This window comes from Rhineura floridana, chromosome 7 (assembly GCF_030035675.1).
Source record: "Rhineura floridana isolate rRhiFlo1 chromosome 7, rRhiFlo1.hap2, whole genome shotgun sequence".
Lineage (NCBI taxonomy): Eukaryota > Metazoa > Chordata > Lepidosauria > Squamata > Rhineuridae > Rhineura > Rhineura floridana.
In genome coordinates this window covers 29919696-29929533 of record NC_084486.1, presented here as the reverse complement: position 1 = coordinate 29929533, position 9838 = coordinate 29919696, and positions in this window count along the sequence as shown.

Below are 9838 nucleotides of genomic sequence, written 5' to 3'. Positions count from 1 at the left end.
GGGAGGGAAAAGCAAAAGGGGGGGAAGAAAGGGAAAAGAGGGCAGTGTGGTACAGTGGGTAGTGCTACGTTTGGAGGATGGAAGTAAGGCTGCGTCGTTTGACTTGGTAGCAGTGATCAAGTCCGCCTGCAAAGGGTACCTTCTGATCTAGAAGCCTTTCCCCTAATTCCTGGTGTGAGGGGGGACGCAGTTAATGAGGAGAGTAAATCAGGTACCTTGGTTATTTTTTAGTTAAAAGACTTGAAATGCTAGAACTTCAGTGCGCCCTGTGTCTACTTAGAAATGTCCCATTATATTCAGTGAGACTTACTGCCTCGTAGTACCTTTAGGATTGCATCCTAAATAACTTAATGCACTCTGCCTCTGCTCAGGAGCCCTCCTACTCTCTTCTAACTTCATAAAACCCAGGGTTTCAGCCTGGTCCTGAAACCAGAAATCCAGGGAGTGAACCCTCCTACAGTTCAAGGCCTGGGTGTGTGTGTGTTTGTGTGACACTGGGAACATTTGTAGCCCTGGTCCCAGTGATGTTCACTAAGTGGCCACTTGGGCAAACTGACAGGGTCATTGGGTGGATCCTCTGTAGGAATTGTAAGATGCTAAGTGTACACAAGAAATTCTTGACAGCCATGTTGCTGGTGTGATGAAATTCTGAAAGCAAAGTACCTGTGTTTATTTGGGCAAGAGATAAGGTCTATAAAACTTTGCACACTGAAAACGGCACAGAATATATTGCTCTACTCTGTATCCTCTGTATTGGCATGTGGAACAAGGACATTTCTGTTGTGGCACTGTCTTTCTGAAGGACTAGCCTCACTGTGGAAATCTACCAGACTCATCATTCTTTCCATTAGATAGTTAGCATCTTTCTTTTTTATTTACAAAGATGTTTTGTTCTTTAAAACGCATTTGCTGCTTTTAATATGGGTTTGTTACTTGTATCGTTTTATGGCGCTGATTTTTTTAAAAAAAACTTTTTAAATTGTTTTAAACATTGTCTGTAATTATTTTATTGACCGCTTGTTGTCCCCTTGATCTTTTAATCATCTAATAAATCTTGCAAATAAAATAACTCTTGTCAATAAAACTGAGTGGATGCTGCCTGGAGTCTGACCTTTAACAGCAAGCAGGACTCAGACACAGAGGGGGAGAAGCAGATCAGGTCCATGTCACCACTGCCAGCTGCAGCGACGTGGGACTGAAGACCCGATGCACAGCATTGAGCCTTTAAAGCAGTCTTTGCCAGCCTGGTGCCCTCCAGATGTTTTGTACAACCATCACCACCTGCTGTGCTGGCTGCAGCTGATGAGAATTGCAGTCCAAAACAGGTGGTGGGCTCCAGGTTGGCGAAGGCTGTTTGGAGCCCAAGAACCTTAATACCAAGAGCCCCAGGGACAGTTTTTTTCCTAAGCCAAACATCTTCAAGTAGTTTTTTTTTTTAAGCTGGCACATGTAGTGAGCTTTTTTTAAAATAAAGTGGATCAAGGAGCAAGATACTAAGAAATTAATTTTATAATGTTATTGCAAGGAAAATGTGCTTTGACAAACACAAGCCCAGATATTGAAACTCCTGGATATATTCTGAAACAGCCACTTTTTAGTTATGCCAATGAGTCCCTGCCCGGTTGAAATGTGGCTGGCAGTCAGTAGTATTTACTGGCATTAAATTGTTCCTGGCAACTGACTCTTTGTCAATAGGCTGTGATACCAATTTTTCTCTCCTTCATATCCACTATATGCTATTATGAGATTTATAAGCTGATTTATATTTCAGTCTAATGACTGAAAAAACCTGGTTTATATTTGGTTCTGAACGCCTTTAGGTTCCATTTTATTATTGTGGAGTAATTGTTCTATTTTGATTTACCAATGGATACCACAATAGAAGAAAGAGCCCTGTTCTTAAGTCTTCTAGGTCACTGTTCTGCAACCTTGGGGGCCCAGATGTTGTAGGACTACAACTCCCATCCCAGCCAGCTTAGCCAATTGCCAAGGATGATGGGAGTTGCAGTCCTACAACATCTGAGGACCCAAGGTTGAAGAACTGTGATGTAGATGAAACATCCCATAGGAAGGGAGCCGGGCTTCTACCCTTGAACTTAGTAGGCATTCAGGGTCGTGTGGGAGGAGATGCTTCCTTCCCAGACTGTGTATGGCTTTAAAAGAACCCAGCACCTTGAATTGGATCCAAAAGGCAGTGCAGTTCTTGCAATTCAGTGCAATGTGGCTCTGCTAGGTCATGTCAATCACAAGATGGGCAGGCTTTTTGTTTTGTTGTACTGGTTGTAGCTAGGGTCCCACATGGAGTGCATCAACAGACACCCTTGGAAAATTGGGAAAGGGTTGCCAAATCCCTGTCTCTCCAGGGATGGCCTCAATAGTCAGATCCTCAAACTGGGCCAGAGGGATAACTCCAGAAGAAAGGGCTGCAACTTATTTTAACATCATGGTGTTAACATGGTAGTGAAGCAACACTAGTCAAAATGAAATTGTATGCTTCTTTATGTTGTATATTGGGAGAGAGAACTGTTGAAAAGTTTGAACAGTGTGTAGTATATCTTGTGAGCAAAGTACATAGGCATACCACACTGAAAAACAGGAAGATGCCGATAAAAGTGCCTTTGATGTGATTAAGGCTACCTCCACTAAATGATTCACCAGAAAGTTACATCAAAGGAAGTGGTTTGAACTACAGTAGGGCCCCACTCATACAGCAGGTTACGTTCCGGGCCCCCTCTGTAAAGCGAAAACTGCTGTAAAGCCGAACTCATTGAATAGAATGGCGTGCGATGCCCGAAAACCGCTGTAAAAGTGGAACAAGTGCCGTATGAGTGGGGCTTTAGTCTGATTGCGTCTAATTGAGACCGCTGTATTAGCGAATTGCCGTAAAGCGAATCGTCATAAAGCAGGGCCCTACTGTACATCTTAGAACTTTTTCTAATCTCCTAAGTGTAGGGAGCAATGAGCCATTCTTAACTTTTAGAAGAATCACCTTCTCAATATGCTGCTGTACACACACACACAAAGATCCCCAGTTTCACAAAGAAATATAAAAAAGAGGGCAAGAGAGCAAATCAGGGTGTGATTTTGGTGCAAGCATCACAAATTATAGTTCTGTAACTATTTTGAAAACCCTTTTTATTTTGTAAGTGACTTTGGGGACAATCCAATTTGCATTTATGCTGGGCTGAGGGGAATTGGATGTGGTGGATCGCCAGCTGAGCCGGCTGGGTCCCAGCTCAGCCAGGCTATGCAGGCATAAGTCCCTCAGCCAGGACCCAGCCAGTTCAGCCAAGACCAGTGCAAGTGGAGCTGGCGTAAGGCTTGAAAAAGGGGCAGGTTAGGGGCATGTCAGGGGAGGGGCCAAGGGGAGGGGACTTGGACCACATCCAACTCGTATTCAGAGCACTCCTGAAGGTCTCAGTTTGGGGGAAAGTTAAGCCGGGAAAACAGTCAGTCTGAGAAAATTATTGCAATAGAGGTCAATGGAGATGGCTTACTTCCCGGTAGGGGTATATGGGAAAGCAGGCTTTTACTTTCTGATCCCTGTACACAGCTCCCTGATGAGCTGGAGTTCAGCCAACCCAGAGGCTCCTGAATGGCAATTGGATGGGCGGAACTTTACGGTGGCTTCTCTTGGTCCAGCACAACTTATGCCAACTTCCCCTGAGTTGGATTGCACCCTTTGAGACATTTGTGTAAAGCAACTGATAAATAAATAATAGACTGGACATCTGTTTAGTATGGCATATTCATATGTCCAACATGGCTGCAAAGTGCTTTGGTGCTGTTGTTTTTCACAATGCAGGAATGCATAAGATTGTACCCATGGTTTGTTGTGGCAGAGATCACATGAAGGGATTGCTTCCAGATATCTGTACTTGCATATATGCAAATGGCATATCCTTCATATGCAACAAGTTCCAAGAAATTCATTGACAGTGAGTTTGCTGGAGAGTCACCAAAATAAGGCAATTGTAAGGATAAGTCCAGTTCATTCAAAAGTGGGGGTCCTGTCTTTTGTAGCTCAAGGTTAAAAGAAAATAGTTCCCTTATGCTACAACAGGTCTAAGTGGTCCTTTACCCTTTCTCATGTTTCAAGATAGATAAGAGAGTTGTTTGCATCAGTGGCGTCACTAGGGTTGGTGTCACCTGGTGCGGTAACTCATGGTGTCACCCCCATGGACCTCCTCCCGTATCAGACCATACAGAATCCTTAGTAATGTTTTTTGTACTAATGTTACTCGTAAATCGTAATTCCCATATATCACTGAATGTAATGGCAATAGTAGTGACATAAACAACTAGCAAAATTAAAATTACACCTTTGAATTACAATATCATACGCACAGCTCAAATTCTTGCTCTTATTACTAATGGGAATTAATTATCTTGCATATGCCCATAGTAAATTTTCAGATACTTTCAGACCCTCAGCAATTTTCAAGTGCTCTACGTAGAAGAAAGGTTTGGGAACCCCTGGAATAAGACACCTGCTTATGTCCCTATGCTGCTCTCTCCCCTCATTTAGGGGCCTGGGATGCTTGCGTGTGGACACACCTCCTTACAATTATGGAAAGTGATTCTTAATAATAAGTCTCCAGACACAAAGTTACATAGGTATTTATCAGTTGTTTAGTAGAAAATTCAGAAGTGCAGAGTCCCTTCATGATAGTTACAGCCACATACACTTTTTTTGCTCCTGGATTAAGAATGAGATCTTTGTTAATGCATTCTCTCACAACAACAAACATCTCTAGGAGCCAATCAGCATGAAAGTGGAGAGCGTTAGCAACTGAGAAGAGTCTTCTCAGTGGCTGACTCACCTCCTTTCACTCTGATTGGCTCCAATCTGCAGAAAAGGCAAGGAAGCCTATTAGAAGACTCTTCTCAGTGACTAACACACTCCCTTTTCATGCTGACTGTAGGATGCTTGGAGACATAGGGACCCTGCTCCCAAAAAAGCAGAGGGACTAAGATCCCCTGGGCGACTACCCTCCTGGTGCTTATGGACATGACTGTAATATATTTTGTAAAGTGCAAGTTCGATATTATTTATTAAGTGTGTTTAGGATTACACTGATGGCATTCCCAAATATGTACTCTCACACAGACTTTGGTTTTCCATAACACAATGTTTGTCCAAGCCTCCACACTTGGGGGGGGGGCGCTACTTGCACACCCCTTCCATAAGCACATCAAAGTTGGATACACACCTGAACCAAGACCCAGACAAAAGGGCACTCAAAACAAAAAGGTAATTACAGTGGCTAAGTAGATCTTGTACAGTGGTTATACTGACTGGGCAGCCACTGTCCTTCACATTTTACAAAATACTTTTTCCTATACAAAGATTAAATTTCTGTGTATGAAAAAGTAATATATGAAGTGGTCTCAATAGCGAGAAAAGTAAACAAGTGAATGGCAATCCGAATGTTTTTCATTTTCACGTTATGAAGCTAGCTGCCAGATGATGTATCACCTTCCCTACGCATGCAGCGTAGACTGAAAAAACAGCACCCAAGCCACCATTCAATACGTGCACGTGTTCTTTCCAACATGAATCTACAGGTCTCAAAAAGTAATGTGTGACAAAGTCCTCAAACACCTTATAACATGCCTTAAACATGGTCTCTTGTTCTACCAGCATGCCTCCACACCATCACTTTGCCAAAACATAAGGATAGGTAAATTGCTTTTAGGGAGGTTCACAATTATGATTTCCTATTTATTTAATCTAAAAATATTTAAAATACATAAAAACAGCCAGGGGAAGATATTGGAGAAATATAAAATAAATACAAATAAAAAAGGGGGGGAGGTGAAGAGACCTTAAATGTGCTACTCACCATCTCTCAGCCTATCCTCCCCTCAGGATGAAAACAATGGAGAACCATGACCACCCCCAGGAAGAAGGGTACACTTAAAATGTAGAGGAAAAAAGCGTCTACAACCATAGTGTGAAATCAAATACTTATTGGGACACAGTATGAAGAAATATTTAAATAAACATGACACTCAAATATGTTTATGAATTACACAATCTGTAAATATATTTATAGTGCAATCCGATGTTTGTTTACTCAGAAGCAAGTCCCAATGTATTCAATGAGGCTTACTCAAACTGGGAAGTGTGCAGAGAACTACAGCCTCAAGTGATAAGGAACTTGTTCTTTTAAGTTGAGACCTTATCCCAGTCTGAGTCTGTGTTGGAATTGCTTTTTAATATGTTTTTAAGCCTTTTCTTTTTTTAAAAGCTTTAAAAAATATTTTCAAAGATGTTTTAATATATTTTAAAGTCTGTTTTTATGATGTTTTAAAGTGCTTTTAGTGCTTTTGTTTGCCGCCCTGGGCTCCTACTGGGAGGAAGGGCGGGATATAAATCAAATAATAAATAAACTTCATTCACCCAAACCAAAATTCAGAATCATGCCTCTTTAGGCTGTTTTCCAACTGTTTATTCTTGCTTTATGGTTATTGGATTTTAAATGGCTTTATTTCTTGTTGTGAGCTGCCTTGGTTTCCAACTCTACCTCACAGGATTGTTGGAAAGACTACACACACACACACTGCAGATGTATAAATACATACAGCCCATATAATAGTTTATTGTCAAACCAGTTGGTCATTGCAGAAAAATCAGAATTAGTTTTTAAAAAATCAGTATTCGTTTCCTACAGAATAAAAACTGTAATACCTAAGTAAGCCCTGCCTACTTGCTTTAAAATAGGACTGGAGGAGGGCGGGACAGAAAGAGAACACAAACACAATTCTTTTTTACATTCACTCCAAAGTCCCATTGATTTTCAGCACATTCATAACCATGTCTACTCAAAAGCAAATCCTATTGAATTCAATGGGATTTACTCTGGACATATGGGATTACTTAGCAATGCTTTTACCCCCACAAAAGCAAGTATTGGGAAGGTTTTGAAAACACTGCCCAGGATCTGACTCCTACACACAAGAGGGGAAAAAACTGAAATGTATATACTTACCCAATTTATGAGATTTTCAGATAAATGGGGGGGGGGAAACCACCATTTTCTGGCCTTGCAATGAGGTTTACTAGACACTGCCACAGGTCAAACAAACACTTCACTGATTGGCTGCAATCCTGAATGGGAGGGGTTAAACCTATGAAGTGCTATACAGTAGTTTAAAAAAAGATTTAAAGGGGGCAGCTGACATTTTTATGTATATCTCGAGAACCGGACCACCTAGAAACTTAATTTTTTTTTAAATTAAAGCTGAGGCTCACCCCCCTCTGATGGTGTCACCTGGTGCACTCCGCACCCCCTGCACCCCCCGCATGATGCCACTAGGGGGCGGCTGACATTGCAATTTGTGTACAAAGTACAAATATATTCACTAATAGGCAAAGAAGACGCAGTTTAAGAATTTACCTATAGCCAGCAGATATGTCTATCAAACTTTAAAAAGCAGGGAAATTGGGCAGCTACAGTGAATGCAAACAGCTGGTATAGCAGAGTGGGGAGGAGAGCCTGGCTGGGACTCCAGATTCTGTGAGTTCAAAATCCCTGCTCGTGTCTCCTGGGTATCAAGGGCCAGCTAAAGATCACCCCACAGTGAGTGGCTCAAGGGTTACGTGCCCTGCCACCTGTGCAGCCGTGGGCAAGCTGCATAGTCCCAAGGAGCCCAGTTGCCCCCCAGCTGGCAGTTGCGGATAAGGCAGGGGCAGGCTTGTGCAGCTGTGGCAAGCTGAGCAGGCCCTACCCAGCTGGGGAGGACTAGCTACAGAGGGAGGCAATAGTAAACCCCCTCTGAATACCGCTTACCATGAAATTCTTCTTTCTTAAAATCCCTGTTCATAGGGTCATGATAAGTCGGGATCGACATAAAGGAAGTCCATTTCCATTTTTCATAATGAATGCACCAGGGGAGCAAGAGACCAGACCTCCTCTTTGAGCTAATGTACTGCCATACAAATTTGTAAAAATGCAAAAACAATTTGAAGTTGGTCTTTCAAGTCCAGTCCATTTCCTGTGTAGGTTGGAAGAATTTGGTAATATGTGCCTCTGAGCATATGGTGAGTGGTGGCAACACCCGCCATCTCCAAAGATGGAAAATTACATTTTTGTATGTTTGTTGGTGTTCTTATTTTGCTTCTTTCCTGTGTTACTACTGTAACTACTAGATAATTCTACCTAGAAAAATATATTTATCTCATTATTCATCTTAGAAATCTGTATCAAATTTATTTTTATTAATTTTCAAGCCTTTTTATTGGTGAATGTCATATGATGGTGAAGACAGCCTTTTGTGTTTCAAACTGGAGGTCTGTTTCTATCTTGGGTGCATTAACAGTTGAATCTGAAACAGCAGTTTGATGTAAAATCAGACTGATTATGATATGCTACTACTTAAAGCAATGACTCTAGCTGTAAATAAAAATAAATAAATAAATTTGGCCTGCCCAAGATGCATGTTTTCAACCTGCTATGCTTAAACCACTCCACTTAAGGAAAGGTGGGCATGGTCAATTAAAAACATAGAGCACACCTAGAATTTAGCTAGAGTATATTTCACCTCCCACTGTTTTATCTTGTGCAAACTGAGACAGTCTTCATGTCCACTGGAAACTATTCTGCAGAATAGTCAGTGCCATTATTCCACAATGGTTTTTGAAGTTTTTTAATATGGCAAAGTGTTGCTGTACTTCATATATTCACAGAAACAGAAGCAAAAGAAAATGATTTACTATAGGAAACGTCTCTAAAATTGCGAAGTAAATCAAACATATTTAAAGTGACTGTCTGAACTATATCAACTTTCTTAATATTGTTGCTTCCTCCCTGCTAAAACAAGATCAGCAAAGCACATGTCTTGTTTCTGTTATTTGGGCTGATTGCAGGTGTTGCCACCACTCACCATATCTTCAGAGGGACATGTTATCAAATTCTTCCAAGCTACACAGAAAGGGGATTGGACTGTGAAAGACCAACCCAAATTGTGTTTGCATTTTTACAAATTTGTAGGGCAGTACAATATCTGAGAGAGGAGGTCAGGTCTCCTGACCCCCTGGTGCATTCACTATAGCTGCCCAGTTTCCCTTCTTTTTAAAGTTTGATAGAAATATCTGTGGGCAATAGGTACGTCCTTAAACCACAAGGTTTTGCTGCCTATTAGTGAATTTCTTGCTTTTTCATCTGGGAGGTAAGAAATGGGATCCTGTGCAAGTTTGCTGAGAATGGATCGATCATTTGCATGCTTATTGAGTTCAATGGGATTTACTCCCTTGCAGTCATGCTTAGGATAGGTGAAACTGACTACAGGAGATGGGGAGGGGAAGAGGAGGAAGGGCAGGGGTAGGGGAGGAAGGACAGAGGGGACGAGGGGGATGGGAGCAGGCAGAAGGGGGAGGGAAGTAGGAGGGCAGGTTTGATTATTTGCATGTTTATTGAGTTCAGTGGGATTTACTCCCGTGCAATCAGCATAGGTAAAACTGAAAGGGGGAGAGGGAGGGCTGGAGTGGGTAGGGGAGGAGGAAAAAGGGAGGAGGAAGGGAGAGGAGAAGGGAAGGAGGGGAAAGGCATGTCTGATCATTTGAATGCTTATTGAGTTCAATGGGATTTACTCCTATGCAGTCATGGTTGGGACAGGTAAAACTGGCCATGGGGGATGGAGAGGGGAGAGGAGAGGGAAGGAGGAAGAGGGGAGAGGGGAGCAGAAGGAGGGGGAGGGGGAAGGAGGGGATTGGAAGAGAAGGGGCGAGGGGTGAAAAAAGGGGGAGAGAAGGGGCGAAAGGGAGATGATGGGAGGGGGGAGGGGAGGTTTGATCATTTGCATACTTATTGAGTTCAGTGGGATTTACTCCTGT